This window comes from Centrocercus urophasianus, unplaced genomic scaffold (genome assembly GCF_019232065.1).
Source record: "Centrocercus urophasianus isolate 14NV4802_14NV808 unplaced genomic scaffold, USGS_Curo_1.0 seq_20, whole genome shotgun sequence".
NCBI classification, from domain to species: domain Eukaryota; kingdom Metazoa; phylum Chordata; class Aves; order Galliformes; family Phasianidae; genus Centrocercus; species Centrocercus urophasianus.
The window spans coordinates 20682735-20700296 of NW_024884756.1; the positions used below are offsets into that span (position 1 = coordinate 20682735).

A 17562-nucleotide genomic window follows, 5' to 3' on the forward strand; every position below is an offset into this window, starting at 1 on the left:
CAAAACATTAGGAATACCTTAGTGCATGGAAAAAGAAACGTAGTAAATAGGACATGCTGCTAGTTTGCCTGAGAATCTCTGCTTGGCATTTGGATCAGGTGACACGGAAAGGCTCAACAACAAAGAGTCTAACAAAAGCACCTGAGAATTGGGCCCAGGTGAACCTAATAAGTTCAACAAGGCCAAGTGCAAGGTGTTGTTCTTGGGTCAAGGCAATCCCAGATACATGGACAGGCAGGGAGAAGAAGTCATTAGGAACAGCCCTGGGGAGGAGGACTTGGAGTGGATGAAAAGCTGGACATGAGCCAGTAGTATATGGCACATCTGCCCATGGCATGACAGCATATTGTGAGCTTTTTCCACTGAGATGCTATATTTTAACTTTTAAAATTACCTATACTACCAGTAGGGATGTAATTATAGAGCTTTTGCTACTACCTTGTATTTTTTTTTTTATCAGCATAGAATTTTGATAGGCTAGGAACTTTTACTGCTTTTATGAATATTTTATTTACTGATGTGTCTGTAATTTTTCTGAGAGAAGGACTGATATATTTTTTCATTCTAAACTTTTCTCTCCAGTCAAGATTTAAGACTTAGTCTGCTAGCAGGAGAATGATGTAACTCCATTTCATCTAACAGATGAGAACTTGTACTAGTTTAACTGACTTCCAAAATGTTTTTAATTTCTTTGTTCTGTAGCATGGAAGAGGTTGGGGGACAAGGTAGAATGTTTGTGCCACCATTGTTGGTCTTCAGTAGCATGACCAGTTTTCTCACAGTGGCGGAAAGCACAGGTGCTACAGTGACCCTCAGGAGACAATCTGTCCATATAAGAGGGAAATTTTTAATGTATCTTGACTGCATAGAACAGCGTTCTTGTGTTTCCTGAGGGTATAAAAGTGCTGAATAAAGCTGAACATTTCTGGCAGATGAGAGCTGCAAAGGAGAAATAATAAATAATGGTATTTTTAACAGTGCTGAATGATATAAAACATCCCTGTATGATTCAGAAAACAAATGCAAGTAGTTACTCTATTTTACACCATGACAATCACAGGCACACAGTATTCTAATACAGGCACAAAAATCAGAGTAGTTCAGTACCAGAAAGAGTTATAATTGAATGTTTACTACGAAAATGTAAATTTGTCCTTCCCTGCATTAACTACCATGCCAGCTCTCACAAAATTAGATTCATGCCTAAACCATTCCAAGGGTACATTTTAGACTCACACCCACAAAGTTCTAGGGAACCAGAATGAGCTCTGCCTCGTGAAAAGAAATAAACATCAGATGATGCGAGTCCAAAGCATCCTAGCTGCAAACTGGGACAGAGTCTGGCTGCACAACGGACTGGAGCTCTGACAATAACACTTTGTTTATAACTGGAAAACAGCAATATTGGCTCTTCATGGGGGTGAGAAGACATGGACAGCAACAAAGCAGAAAAAAAAATAAAAAGGCTGAACTTTGTCCCAGGCAACAGGTTAGGATTAGTTGAATGGATACAGTGTAAAAGCCCTTTAGCAATATATGATGTTTCTACCTTAATTTCTCCACTCTCTAGAGTATTTCATCAAGACATAACTCATGTGACATTTCTGCAGGGACCTGAAGATAAAAGTCTTGCAAAAAATTAGTCCTCAAGTGTTACCTGCTATTCTCAGCATTTTTGAACAGCAACAGCACTGTATATCAGTGACAGGGCTGACTGATCAAATCTGTCTCTGGACAAAAGTTTTATCAAATAGCACAGTATTAACTGAATAGAAAATTCCAGTAACACGTTGCTATTAGGGATGCTACAGAATGCTATAGCATTAGGCATGACAAAGTTTACGTATTCCAGTTTATGAATATGTAATAACAAAATAATCTGTAATAATTTTTATAAAGTACATAAATATCAGATAGTGACACTGTGAAATCGTTAAAAATCTGCTATATTTTATTGATATTTAAATCACATTAACTATAATTTTTAAAATCTTCATTTAAACACTTAATAGTTTAAAAAAATTCCCAACAACTTATATGCATACTCATTACTTCAGACCACATAGTGCTTTTCGTATTTCTTTATATTTAGAAATGATTCAAAAGATGCAAAGTTAAAGTGACAGCTCTGGATACCATAGAAATCAGTGTGCTATTAATTTAGACTGCAATCAACACAGGTTCTGATTTTCTTGCTTATACATTTTAATACTAGATTTTCGTATGTCACTTGTTTACGAATCTCAATATTTTATATTATCTTTTCAACAGCAAGTGTATTCTGCAAGTATAGTTCAGATAGAAAAACTGGAAACAAAGTCTGTTTTTTTTTTCCCCAAGATCAGTGTAGCTTTAATTTACATTGTAGCAACATGTAGTGATCTTCATCTTCTGACTTTGGTTTCAAATTTCATCAGACATTAGGAAGTATTACTTTTCAGAAAGGGTGGTCAGGCACTGGAATGGACTGCCCAGGGAGGTGCTGGAGTCATCGACCCTGGGTGTGTTCAAGGAAAGACTGGATGTTGTGTTGAGAGACATGGTTTAGTGGGAGCTATAGGTGAACGGTTGGACTGGATGATCTTTTAGATCTTTTCCAACCTTGGTGATTCTATGATTTACACTGTATTTACAAGGCATAAATACACACTCCCAACAAGTCGGGCAGATGAAAACAAAATTAGGTTTTCAAGATCTATTTGTGAGCCTATGGTACTCACAGGCTTGCACAGCTTAAGGCCTCCTTTCTTAGAAAGGTACTACAGGAAGAATTCAATTGCAGCTTTAAGTTCTGCATCCCTAATGTCACTGACGTGAGTAGGACTCCAGACTTTGCCAAAGCTTGGCACCGGCTAGCACTTCATGTAGCACTTATGGTGAACAAGAAGGTACATACTCTAAACTGTAACAACACTGAGAGAGAGTGACAAGAACTGAGCTTTGCATCTATCTATCATTAAAGTCAACAAATGGCATAGCTTGTTAAAACTAGAATCTTCCATTTGAGGGCAACATATGGGAATTTAGCTTTATTGAGTATTAGTTGAATCAGTGAAGACCCTGCCAATCAACCACAGCTTGAAACCCTCAAAACAAAGCTAACTCATTATGCTTCCCATCACTTTCACAAGCTTAGTGGGCTTAGACAGCTCACTACCATTAAAGACAATGAAAGCATCCACTTTGTGCCGGAGGTTAAGTAGCTGTTTCCATGCCACTTCACAGCAGGCGTTCTTTGCAACAGATAATTGCTCAACACCTACCACAGCGCATTTCCTGAAGGAGTATGCCCTACCATGAGAGGTAAGGCACTTTCCTGAACCTTAGGACAGGATTTAGTTATAGACGATTCTTCCTGAACAGAATTACGTTCTTTTACATAATAATTATCGAGTTTTTATGAGACTTCAAGTGCTTGACAGAAAAATAATGGAATCACAGAATGGCTTGGGTTGGAAGGGACCTTAAAGATCATGTAGTTTCAACCCCTTCTCCCATGGGCAGGGATGCTAGACAATAGATCAGAGTTTGATGACTTGAGTAAAATTTTTATTTCACCTCAAAAATCTAAGCAGATTATTGTAAAACATTGTTAAAGGTGTCTTTTGCTATAAGAACTAACCCAGCTGCAAAAACGATCTTCACATTCTCTGAAGTGTGTCATTACCAGGTGAGTGATAACTCTGCAGAGGCAAAAGTAGAATCCACTGAGCCAACCAGCACTTTGCTAGACTTGTGCAAGAGGATCCATCTACACAGTTTCTATTGTTTGAACGAACTTTGCCTTCATACTGCTTTATATGGATATTAAAGTCATTCAAGACACTAGCAGGCTCACACTAGACTTCTGCAGACATGTGAACTTCACTTAACGATTTCTACTGTTACAACAGAGAATAATATCCCACTAACAGTCATCGAAAGGAAAAAGGAAAATCTGACATGAAGCAATTAAGGGCTCAAGACAAATAATCAGAACATTTATGCACAGTCTAATGCTCTGACAATTAAAAACTTGCCATTAAACAGGAAAATTACTATTTTAAAATAGCATTTAACAACAAGCAAACATCAGCAACTGTTTGAGCAAGGATTTTACTACATGCTTTCTAACAGCTTTAAGAAAACCTCAAGGATAAATAATATCCCTTTCAGACTCTTTAGAGAGGAATAGCCATGAAGATATTGCTATGGTCTACTGTAGTGGCTCGCACATACTTCCCTAGTGGGTTACACGCTGTTTTTATTTTTTTTAAACAATGAAAAAATCAAGCTACAGAATGCTTATTTAAAGTAATATTAGCTTGCAACAGTAAATTCCAGCAAAGCAAAGAATAAAGATTGAGAGTATGCTAATGTGAGTCCTGGATGGACTCTCAGTTGGACATGAACTGACTTTCATTCTTATTTTTCAGACACACTTTAATCTTGGTTAATGTTTACACAGTTTTAGGCAATAGATTTTGGCAGAGTAGAGATGAATTTCCTTTCTTTCCCACTGGCTTTGAGAGACATCTCAATCTGAAATGATTGCTAGATTTTGCTTTGAGACTGAAAACTGCTGGCTTGCAGAACATGTACTGCTCCTACTTATTTTCTCATGTCAGATTATTTTCTGCCTCCATCCACCCCTTCAGTTCCCTTGCCAATTACAGTTCAGTGAGGTTAGCCTCTGCTTTCCTTGGATGCCATAAGGCTACACAGGTCTACTGCAGTTACAGCACAAGATTAGCACAGAACTCACAACAAGCCTGAATACAGAAACAGTAATATTGCATAACTTGAAAAGTAAGTAGATAAAGTGTACTCATAGAAGTGAAGAACATTTGTTCCTTCTAAAGGGCATACAGTCACCCTAGAGTCATACAGCAATAGAGCCTTCTGTTTTCAGTTGCCCAACAACAAAGGACAACCCGAGACTTTTACAGTCAGAATATTTTCACTCTCAGAAAAACTGTTTCCTAAGTTAGGCACATGAATTTGGATACGTTATTTAGGAATACTGCATAATCAATGAATATAAAGATCGTATAATTACGAAATAAACAAGAGTTTGGCAGAGCAGATTATAGTAACAAAAAGAGAATAGACAGAATGCTTACCCGTGTCATGGGCTCACTACAAAACTCCAGAGGAGGGATCTTCAGAAGATATCCTTTCCCACTGGTAGTCAGCTCTCAAATGGGTGTAGGAGAGCCTGGCTCCACCCCTTTCGGGGTGAATTGCCTTCACCTGTGCTCCCATGGCTGAATCATTGCTCGCCTCAGGTGATCAATCAGAGGTCAGGCCATGGTTCAGCAGTTCCCATACAAATACACAGTACAGATACAATCTATTACAACTAGCATTTTGCAGCTAGTCTCAGCAATGAACCTGACAGAGACACAAAAGCACAGTGCATGTCTGAAACAGGAGCAAATACAATCCAATTTAAAGCGTTTTGGATGTGTGAAGTATAATGGACAATTTCGACTGCTGACAAAGAAACTCCAAGCCAATGTTTTCCAATTAAGAAGAAATGAAAATAAATGCTTAGTTTCATTAAAAAAAAAAATCAATGTAGATGGGATTATTTTTGTTTTCTCAGCCACAGGAAGTTTTGTTTTGAAATATTTTTACAGTACTTTGCTAATCCTAGGTTACTGACTTATAAGCTATCACAGGAGATGCAGTGTGCCTGGAGAATCCAGCAAATACAGTATACTGCAGATGATTTTCAACTCACACCAGTAATTGTGACATTTTAATATTTCCCACTTGAAAGATTGTCATGCATAATAATAATAATAATAGTAATAATAATAATAACCATATTTACTTCTTTCATTTCATTGTCTTTCCAAGAAAAAAATCAAAATTTCTCCCCAGGTAACTTTATGGAAATTTGCATTAGTTAAAACTTTCCCAGAGAGCACTTGTGTAGCACTTTTTCAACCAGACCTTAGCACAACTAAGAATCACAAAAGCAAGATCCAAAGCAAACATGAAATTGGTTTTGAAAATGCACTGCATGGATCCAAAATCATCTCTCACATTTCTGCACATTAAGAGCAACTCATTCAAGATCAGTGTTAGTGAAAAAAAATCTCAACTTTATCTCCTGGACGTTGAAATTCATTTCAAAAGACCTCGAAACAAATTCAATTTTCTGCAGCATAGAGAGTAGCAGACTAGTTTTGATATCTCCTTCCTCAGGGGCACTGTGATGGATCTGCTTCTAAGTTAACAGAATGCTACAATTTCCTTCTGCCCAGATTTACAGGGATATATGAAATCTCCTGTAAAGATAAGAAAATAGTCTGAGCTAGAATACAGAGCTGTATGCTGCAGTTCAGGTACTAAGCTCCTTAACACAACACAATGAAATTTGAGGTACACCAAGCTCTGTGCCTCACAGGATTGCACTGTTGCAACAGAGGAATATCTTTCAGCTCCCTTTACCTGCCTCTCCCAAAGTCAATCCCTAATACAAGTAGAAGGGAAGAAAGAGTAGAGGGCCTCTAAGAAGTGCTTTTTTTTTTTTTAAAGTAAAATAAACATCAGGGCAGGAGTTTAGATATAACGTCAAATCACATGCTTGTTTGGATAGTAGGGGATTAGCAAATATTTCAGTTCTACCACCATTTCAGCTATCTACATGAAGCATGCTATTAAATACAGTATCCAAACAACATAATGATAAATAAAATAATACGCAAAGTACACAGTACTGATAATGCTCTGCAGGACACTTAAGTCAACGGGGCTTCGCATAGACTAAAAAATTCTCGTTTGCAAAGTGTATAGCTGAATCCCAGCCAATAGGCTTCATTATACTCTTTGTGGGCTTTTTCATTTTGACCTTTACTGCACAATTTATTTTGCCCTTCTTGTTGTATTTATAACATGTTCTATGCCATACTTGCAAAGGAGATTAGCACAGATTTAACTACAGCAATTAGAAAAGGGCGAGCTTGCAATGGACTGTAGCAGTTGCACTCCACAGAAAATGCACAGTCTATACATTTTAAAAAAAAGTTAAATAAATGGAATATTTTTAAATTTGTGGCCCTGATGAACATCAGAAATAACTTGAATAAAATACAATTTTCACATTTTAATTTCCTGAAATAAAGTTAACTCAATCATCATATAAAATCTGTCAGTCTCATTAAATCTTTCACAAAAAAAATATCAGACATTTAAGTGCATAAAGTGGAGTTTCAGGTGTGATCATTCATTTTCCCATCTATCATATTTACTGTTGTAATGAAGCAACAAAGTTTTGAGTGTCACACTTTGCACTTATGTTTCTTCTTGTCATCTTATTATTAGTTTTTAATCTATATTGGTCCAGCATATCATGAATTAATTATTGGAGAAAACATGAAGGGTATGTGGCTACCTAAAAGGACCAGTTTTCCTTAAAAGCTTCTACAATCTGAAGAGAAATAGGTAACTCTGCACAGGTCGGGTTTCATCTCCACTGTTACTAGAAATGCCCATTTGCCGCTTTTCTAAACAGCTGTCGGATTCTACCAAGTACTCTCATAAAATCAGAGATTTGGTATAAAACGGCCAATATAAAAATTAAAGTTAAATAATTCAAGCTTGATCATATTATAAACAATCTGGTTTTATGATGAAAACTGATAACAGTATTTCATGTACAGAACACACATGCATCTACCTACATGCATGTGTGCTATATGTGTTTTATGAATGTATAAATTCAAGAAACTGCAGTTAAGACATCAACACATTTCAATTTGCCAAGCACCAATTTACATGAATCAATTAGTTACACATAAATCATGCTTCTACTTTTCTTACAAAGCTCCACAGAAGCAACAAATCTCAAATGAGACATTTGGAAAACACTAATAAGATACATGTTACTCAGTTGCTGAGGGTCATCAATTTAGAAAGCTGAATGATAATCAATGCCTAGAGTTATTAAGCTTCAAAATCAACAAGAACTGACTGCAGCAAATAGACTATTATGAGAGAAACACACTTTGACATATATGACAGGGTTCTGCTAAAGGATATTTTCAAGACCAGATATGTGATGACTTAGCATCAACCCTTTTTATTCTTGATTATTAGCCAGAGTTTCATTGCAGCTCAGGCCATTACAAGAAGATTGTAAACAGAGTTCATTTCCTACCTAAGTAATGAAAGCTGTCTTAACCAGCTCAGTGAACACGCAGTTTGACAGAGTTTTCTGTGGATGTGAACACTGCATTATTTTGTACTATGAATTCCATTTTGTACTATGCCTGAAGCAGGTTATGTCTCAAACAGGTTATTGTAACGTATTTTAAACAGATACTCAAGAAAGACGTGGACTTTTACAGGAATTTGAAATCCTGTAAAATTTACTTTTACAGGAAATTGAAATCCAAGATGTCAAATAAGGCCTTAAAATCAGAAACTAGTTCACTGAAGTATTAAGCTTTTCTGAAAAAAGTTCATGGATGGGGTGAATGTGCCAGAGCACAATCTCTCTGTGAGCAACAACCAGAATTTAGTTTTATAGGAAACATTAGGAAATATCTTTCAGGATGTCAATTTGCAAAAAGTTTTAATTGTTCTTTAAGTGATTTATTTATTTATTTATTTATTAAATTCCTCTACTCATTTCTTCCTTCCCTATATTGTCCCCAAGGAGTAAATCAGAAGCAAAAACTATGAGTACGTATCATATAGTAAGATTTGCCAAGAAATGCTAAGGGAGCCTAATAGGAGCTCTGATGAAGGATGAAAGCACGATAGAGCACCTCAGGGTGAGATAGAGCCTGAGTCACTGGCTGGAGGGTCTGCAGTGACAGGACTTTGGAATAACTCATTTTGCTGAAGTGGATTGAGCTCTAGACTATGAGCTAGATGCCACCCAAAAACAGAAAAAAAAAAAGAGAAGTACAATTTTATTTAGCTATTTAGGCAACAATTGTGATCACTTGAAAAACAAGGCTGACAAAACTAAACATTATGTGAAGACCTTCCGAAATCCAGCCTTTTACAAGTCGTGATATATTTCCTGTCTACCTCCACTTAGTCTTTAGCACATAAAAATTTTATTCTGGTGTTCGTAAACAGTCTGCCTCATTAATATTATTCAGTATTGACTTTTTTCTTTTTTCTTTTTTTTTTTTCTTTTTTTTGTATTTGCACTTCTTCCCAACAAATAGCAATGTTTTGCTATTGTTTAGATTTAGATGCTTAGCTTAGAAATCTTTCACTCACTCCATGGAATTGCTTACCGTTTTTCTAGCACCAAAAAAAAAAAAAAAAAAAAAAAAAAAAAATACTACCCAAAGAGGTTCTTCATTGCATTTGAATGTTTTGCCTAAAGTGAATTGGGCAAATATTTTCTCTCTTGTCCATTGCAAACAGGAGAATTACAGCACACACACATACACACACAGACAGGAAGCCACATGAAGTATTAAGCAAGCATTCAGACCTCAGTTATGTCCTAGGGCAACTGTCCAGTGACTTGTGGGAGGGCACCATGCCAACCGAACAGATGGACACACATATGGATAGTCAGTACATCATGTGAAGCCATCAAGTATGGATACTAGGGGCATGATTCCAACCTAAGAACATGAGCTTTCTGTGAAGGTTAAGGGGATGTTAAGCTGGCTTTACATTCAAAAATAAAGAATAAATTCCAATTCAATGTTGGGTAACAGTTATGCTCTTAGTTAATCAGGTAGAGTTAGTAGATAAAGGGAGGCTTTTTTTCCCTAACAGAATAATTATGAGGTAAAGTTTTAACATTTCACAAGGCATATGTTATTCTGACAATAAACAAGTATTATCTGGGGGGAGATCAAGTTAGTGATCCTGATTTTGCACTGGCAGTGCTTTGACCCTGCATCACCATCTGGTCCTTGACTTTTCCCAACAGAAGACAGGAAACAGCTATTTGAGCAGTGATTGCAGCCCACATAGCCAAATGCATCCTCCAGCATCCATTACTGGAAGGGTCAGAGTTCGAAACCACTGCCTTTTCCTGATAAGAATGAGAATGGAAGAGCAACTTGTCCACACAACTTGTCCTGGAGAGTATTGCCAATGCACATCCTACAGCCTTCTACTGCTGTGTCCATCAGCAGAGACAGAAGGAGGTTAGGAGCTATGCTTTGTGAATGTAATTCACTGCTACACCCCTGTAGCCCAAGAATGGCCAAAGTCTGCTGCTGAAATGTGATCCTGCCCTTCATTAAAGGAAGACCATAGGAATCTGACCAGATCGTGGATTTACCAGCTGACTACACAGAGTACATTAAACTATTACCAAAGACAGGACAGAGCCAGCATCTTTGTTTACAGAGTAATGTGTATCCACAGCAAAGCTGGGCCAGAAAGCACTGAATTCCTGTTGAATTCAGATATCCAGGGGAAAAAAAAAAAAAAAAAATTTAAAAAAAAAAAATTAAAAATATATGAAGATAAATAACATATAGGTTGTGCCAAAAACAAATAGCCTGCTTCTTTCAGCTTGATCTAAAAACACGGAGAGATGGTTCTGATGGTTCATTCTAAAGGCTACGGCTTGAATTATCTGCTTTCAGCTTCCAGACATTTAGGTTCTTTCTGCTAGACTGGACATCTCCTTGGTATTCTGTACGTTTTCCATTAAGTAACTGATAGTAATAATACAAGCCACTTCTCAAACTACTTTTTATTAAATAATAAAGCCTTACATCTTTAAGATTCACACCAAAAGAATTTTCTGAAGCATATTGTTCCTTTGCTTTTTTTACGCCCTCTTCAATTTTTCAATGTGCTTTAAGAATTCAGATGCCTGAAAATGTATTCAGTATTCCAGTTTTGCTCTCCCCAGTGCTACATACAGAATGATAAGTAAAATTTTCCTTACCTCTGTTTATGCAGGTCATTCTTTCATACCATCCTATAATTTCTTCTATGAAATTCCATTCCAGGACATAGCTACCTTTTATTGGTTTGGGCCTATGTGCCCTGGTTCTGTATCTGCATGACTAAATTTATCATTTTAGAATGCTTTTGTTTACATTTAATATTCCATCTACAGAATAATACAAATTCTTCTATTTTACCTCATTACCATGCCATTAACCACTTCACATTCATATATTTCAGATAAGTGATTTTATTTTTTCCTCTAGATATTTTCAAAGTACATGAATACCATTGCGGTCATTTGTGTGAACTTTTACTAGAAATTCTGGTACTGATCTTCCACTAATGACTTTTTGGAATCTATCTGTCAATTTGTGAACCTGGTAATGAGTTTTTTATAAGTATAATGTTATTGTTTAATTATAAAATTATATGGCATCAGTAAAATCAAATACAGAAAGCATGTCTGCGATGGGTATTTGGTTGCTATTCTGTAAAAAGAACATAACCATAAAATTGGATTTCTTATCCATTAATAATGTCTATATTACAGTACTAAGTGACTACATTCCTATCAATATTCTTTACCGTATTAATCTAACATCACATTTCATTATTTTTCTTAGAACTGATGTCAGGCTCACTGCCATACAGTCATTCCAATCACTATATCCCTCTTTTGAATGCTGGCACATTAGTAGTATTATTCTAACCTCCTGGAACTTTGTCCAGCAAGATATGTTAAGAGGTTACAGTTGTAGAATGCACAACTGACACCTAGAACTTATCTGACTTTGCTGGTGTTTTGGATCTAGCAAAAAATTGACAGAATTCATAATTAAAATGGAAATAAAAAGCTTCATCATAGAGAATTATTCTGTCTCTTCTCAAAAAAAAAAAAAAAAAAAAAAAAAAAAAAATTTCTTAATGAATTTGTCTCCTTGTTGCAAAATTATCCATGCATAATCATTAATAATTTTACAGCAACTGTTGCTATTGGGATTGTTATGGTCTTTCACTACTATTGGAGTTATCTTTCGCTTATACTACTTAGACACCTGCTTACTTTCCTTAGACTTGCTCTTATGTTGTTATATTCCTCTGTCAGCATTTCGTATAAAATATCTGTCTCCACAGATTTGTATTTGCTTTCTCCATTATCTGTTCGCTATATAGATTGTTATTTCCTACTTGCTACCTTCACTTTTGCACAGAAACCAAATGGAGTTATAGCTAAGTTTTTCTGCATTTTTTGCGTTAGTACTACTTTGTTAAATAACACCTTCATTAAGAATTCTAGATATTCATTCATATATTTATCTGATTCCTCCTCCCAATTATTTCTAGTTACTGTTTTCTCAATTATAGAAAACTACCCATTTAGAAGAACTACCATGTGTTTGCATGTGTTACCATGTTTTACCATGGGTTCTTTGTTTGTCTACATTGATTGCAGTGGGGTCATGAAAACCCTTAAGGCAGTCATGAACTTCTGGTCCAGTAAGTTATTCATATTTATCAATTCTAATGAAATCCTACGCTAAAAGTATATCATTTTGAGTCTTTTTCCATTAGAAAACATTTTTTTTTTCTTTTTAAATATTTCAGTAGTGTGAAATTTCCAGTACTTAGAGCTCCCACTATATTTATTAATATGAATTCAAAATTCCATGATTTTGTGTTATCAAGAACTCCAGAATACCAGATCACACCTTCAACTAGCTTATCTCTTTTAGCTGCTCTCTCTACCTTGAGGTTACATCACATTGTTTTACAATTCCAGTAGCTCGACTACTGCCATCACTTTACAGGATTGGCTTTTCCACTCTGAGGATTTCTAGATCATCTGCTTTGTTACTAAGACATTATAACCACAAGAACCTCTCATTTTGTGAGAAACACATCTATATTTATATATTTATAAATATATATTTATTTATATATTCTTACACTTGGCCAATGGAGCTGGATGCACATTGCACTTGTGAAAGCCTGCAGTAATAAGACGATTTCACTTTTGCATCAGGAGACCTGATGATGATTCCTGTTTTTCTATGTCACCCTTTGTACCACTTGTACCTTCGCCATTTAATGTCTTCTTTTGGATATCTATTAACAACTATTACACACAAAACAAAAACAGAAAAAAAAAATATCATTGAAATGACTCAGTGAAACAGAATCTGGATCGGTACTTCATGACGTATTCTGGTCTAATACCTGAGACAAATGAAAATACTCAAACTGAGCTCTGGCTTTTTTTTTTTTCCTCCATTCTGCTTTGTAAGGTTTTTCAATTCGTTCTTAAAATAGCTTATGTAGTTTAATTTAGGGAAATAAATGAGGTTACTTTCACAAAAAAAAAGTCTTAATCTGCACTTTTTCTGCAAGATGGACAATATTCAACAAACCTGAGCTCCCTTTTCTCATGAACATAATAAGACATTTCTCAGCTGAATGCCTGGAGGAGCATAGCTTTTAATGAGAGTTTAGAAAATAATAGCTAGGGAAAAAAGAGAAAGAAAGAAAGAAAGAGAAATAGAGAAGAAAAAAAATACATTTTCAATTTTAGCACATACAATTGAATAAATGCTCTTAGCAAACTAGCTACAAAATAAGAAACTAGAACCATTATTTTTCACCCAGCTGTTGTTTTTTTTTTTTGTAAAATGACATATTTAAAATATACGTACACACTAAAATCACCACATGATGCTTGTAAACATATGCTAAAGCTCTGTTCTTCTTTATTTTCTGTCACAAAAGCATGAAAGAAAACATGTCCTACCATTGTTTTTCACCTTGAGCTAAACATCTGTTTATTTGTTGAGTGCTATGCTTTAAATAAACTTACTGAAAATGTGAATGAAAAAAGTCAAAGTAGCCTATTTTCACAATGAAACACAGTTGTTTCCAAAACTACTTTAATTACATGTAATTCTAATTAATGTAATCCCTACCACTATGACCTTTCCTAATTAAAAATTGTCTGTATAGACTCAACTTGAAGAATGAATGAAAATGACTTAAATTGTGAGCTAAAGTGATGTAGAAATAAATTTTGACAACTGAAAACATAGTATAACAAATTCATTTTCTTAGTATAGATAAACTATGCTCCATTATAATTACTTGGACTATTATTACAAAATTTTAATTTCTGAAGTTGAAGCAGTAGATGAATCTGCTATTTCACCACTGACCACTTTCAAGAGGTACTGATAAATGTACGGTAACATCGGATATTCATCATCCTTTATACCTATTGTCACATATAGGGATGATCTGTGTTCAACATCATTACATTCTACGTTCTCCTGTTGAGTGCCACAAAACTCTAGACAAGAAAGCTTTAATTTCATAAGTCCTCATCTCACAATTATCATTCAGCTTATCAAACAATGGATTTTCTATATAATTCCTGAATCGTTACCTTCTACATTAACGTTTAAATGAAAAATTAAAAACAGTAATTTTATTTCAATAATGTATTTTTTGCAATGTAGAAAAATACATTACTTTTAAATATTGTCTTTTAAAAACATTAAATATTTCATTTTGAAAATTCAAAGTGATACATTTCAGTTTTTCACTTTCTAAAACAACACACTATTACTTGTCATTTTCTTCATTAAAAAGTTCAGTGATGAAATTCATCAAGTGTACTATATCCTGCAATCATCACAAACTGCACTGCAAGTGTACAATAATCAAGCATTTGTCCAAAGAAAATAAAGCATAAAAGAGGTTACAGCAAGGAGAGTGTTGATCTCTTCTCAGGTGACAAGTGATAGGATACAAGAAAATGTACTCAAGTTATGCCAGAGAAGGTTTAGATTGGACTCAAGGTTGGATTGAATGATCTTTAAGGTCTTTTCCAACCTGAGTGATTCTATGATTCTATGGACATTAGGAAACATCTCTTCACAGAGAGGACAGCTAATCTTTGGGACAGGGAACTGGTGGAGTCCTTATCCCTGGAGATATTTAATTGATGCATGTACATGTCTCTAAGGGATGTAATCTAGTGAAGGGACTCAGTAGGTGAGCTTGAGGGTTGGATTTGTCGATCTTGAAGTTCTTTTCCAACCTTTCATGGTTCACACAGCCTGTAATATAGATAACATGAACAATAATAAAATCCTCTCTGGTTATTCGAAGTACAGCTTGCAAAGCACTTACAGACTAAGGCATCCAGAGATGTAGCCTTCAATGCAATATGCTCAGACCTTCCATGCCTAACCGCTAAGCATCTGACAATGTATTCTGTGTGGTGCACTCAGGTGCAAGGAATCAGGCAAAATAATTGCAATTACAACAACATTCTCATTAACAAATCAGAGATGTTGCTTTTCAAAAGCAGAACTACTAGCTACATTCTTCTGGAAGAAAAAGCCTACGTAATTAAGGTTTTAGGCAAAATTTAGGGGCTAAATTACTCCAACTAACATACCAGCTTTGTAAAAAACTGTAAGAACTCATTTAGAAAGCAATTTCAGACCCAGCTTTCACCCCATCATATGTATATCACGCTTTATCTCCAAGAAATATCAGTTTGAGAGAGCATTTAAGACTGCCTTCATTCAGCCTGTGCTCCACAGATATCCCCCCGGCAAAACTCAAACATAACTCTAAGGTGAACTAAGTAAAAAGAAAACAGCCTACATTGCATTTTCTGCATCAGCTGTGGAGCTTACGTAAGTCTTTACTCCTTCAAAAAATAGTTTTCAGAGTTTTTCACCCTAGGCTCTTTTTTTAGTGTCTACTTTATGAGCATTAAACATCTCTGCTAGTTTATTTTTCTCTTTGTTTTTATTTCCATACCAAATATTTAATTATTCTGCGTTTTCTGTACATGTTTATATACGCTTAAATAACAAAGCACTAGGAAATAGTATTGCAATATAAAATGTATTTAGTATTGCAGTTAATGATTATAGCTCTACTAGGGTAAGCATAGAAGATCAGCAGTAATTGTGCCAATGCAGAAATGTAAGAAATGCTGAAGCAATGAATGGAATAGTATTTATCTAGCTATGGAATTACAATATAAATGCAATTTCAGGAAGAGAAAATGAGATATTTACTTAGTGATATTTACTTAGTGATCTTGTCCACAGTCTCCAAAGGGAAATGTTTTCTTGGTTTGTTAGTTTAAAAATTATTCCCTCATCTTTAAACACTGTAATTTAATATATTACAAAACCCATGTCAGACCTTTAACCAAATCCTAGCATCATCAACCATTTCAGTGATAGAACGGGTACCCATTTGATATGGAGAGGGGAGTGAAACATCAAAGAGAATAGTTCCTGTTTAATTACTGAAATCTCACTCATCAGCCAAATATACTTTTCCTCATCTCTGCCTGTCTTAAAAATAGCTATTCAATTGAACAGAAGTGTAATATATTTCAACCTCCCATCTATTTTTAGTTGCTCTTCTGCTATAAATCTTTTTAAAGAGTCAGTTGTACAGATGCATCTGCAGTATATTCAATGGGAAGCTGGTGAATTCCCCATTCTTGCCACACAAGTAGTTCATTTTCCATCAGATGGAACTGAAAATGGTGACATAAGGACACAGATGTAAGATATAGGTAAAAGATAAGTAGGATTGTACAGCCCATTACCCAAAGTTCTGCATGGAAATATGCCAGACATTTTAAAAGCACAGGGTTGATATCAACATTCTATTGTGAAAATGGAATCTAGAGATCCTCTACCTTACCCTTAGTTTCTTTATTCATTTTTGATGCAGTTTTGGATCAGAAACTTGTTTTTGTGCTTCAGTCCTACCAGTTTAAATTAAAAGTAAAATATCAGCAGTAAACTATACAGGGCAGCAACAGGCATTTGCAATGCAGTCTGGTATTCCTGGAACAGATACTCCATATGGTATACCAACACTTTTAGCCTTAGCATGAAATTTCTTCTATTTCTCCTGTGTGAAGCTAGATAACAAATGGGGGAGAAGGGAGGGAGGGAGAGGTGGTAATGAGGTAGACAAAAAAGGGGGATTCTCAAGAGCAAAAGTTTTAATACAACTTAAGCAGAGCTCAGGTATCTTAAAAAGTCTGAATAAACAACACCGCTTGCAAATATACAAGTTTATAAAAACAGACAAAAGAAATGCTGTCTGATCTTTTCTTCAAGGACTTGTTACTGAACTGAGCAAGTACCAAGGTGGAATCCATCTCCAGTGATCTGATTCTACGTCACTAAGGGCTGAGCAATTTTCTCAGGGCAGCTTCAGTCATGCATCCACTCATTTTTATTACACAAACAGACAGACCAAGTAGCATAAATCTGTCACCAAACAGTTACAACTGATACAGAAATGAATTTGCAATGCCATTTGGATCCCTTTAACATAAAATCTTGTGAAACTAGGCAAGATCTGCACATGACTAGTTCCAACTTAACACTGTAACAATAAAGTCTCATTTCAGAAAGGAATGAAACTTTTCCAGAAAATCCACTGAAAATAAGACTGGTGTGGTATGTTGCCTTTTTTTCTGGCTTGCCTTGAACAGAAATGGAAAGAAGCAATGTTTCAAACCCTGATTGGTCATGGTGAGCCCACACATCACAATGCACACCATCTCAATATTTGGAAAATTGGCTTTCACTTAAATTTTCTGGATTTTAGAAGTCTGAGTACTGTCCAGGACCTAAATAAACAGAG

General features: G+C 35.5%; 1 protein-coding gene and 1 long non-coding RNA gene across 21 annotated transcripts in view; one reads left to right on the forward strand and one right to left on the reverse strand.

The window, feature by feature from the left end:
- LOC122162355 overlaps window positions 1-5174 on the reverse strand; it is a 310769-nt gene extending 305595 nt beyond the window's left edge. For all 20 annotated transcript variants that reach the window (XR_006169512.1, XR_006169508.1, XR_006169506.1 and 17 more), the window contains exon 1: window positions 5103-5174. This is a non-coding gene — a long non-coding RNA (uncharacterized LOC122162355). The remainder of the gene's footprint in view (window positions 1-5102) is intronic.
- KCNH7 (potassium voltage-gated channel subfamily H member 7) overlaps window positions 1-17562 on the forward strand; it is a 209223-nt gene that overhangs the window by 103367 nt on the left and 88294 nt on the right. The window lies entirely within an intron of this gene.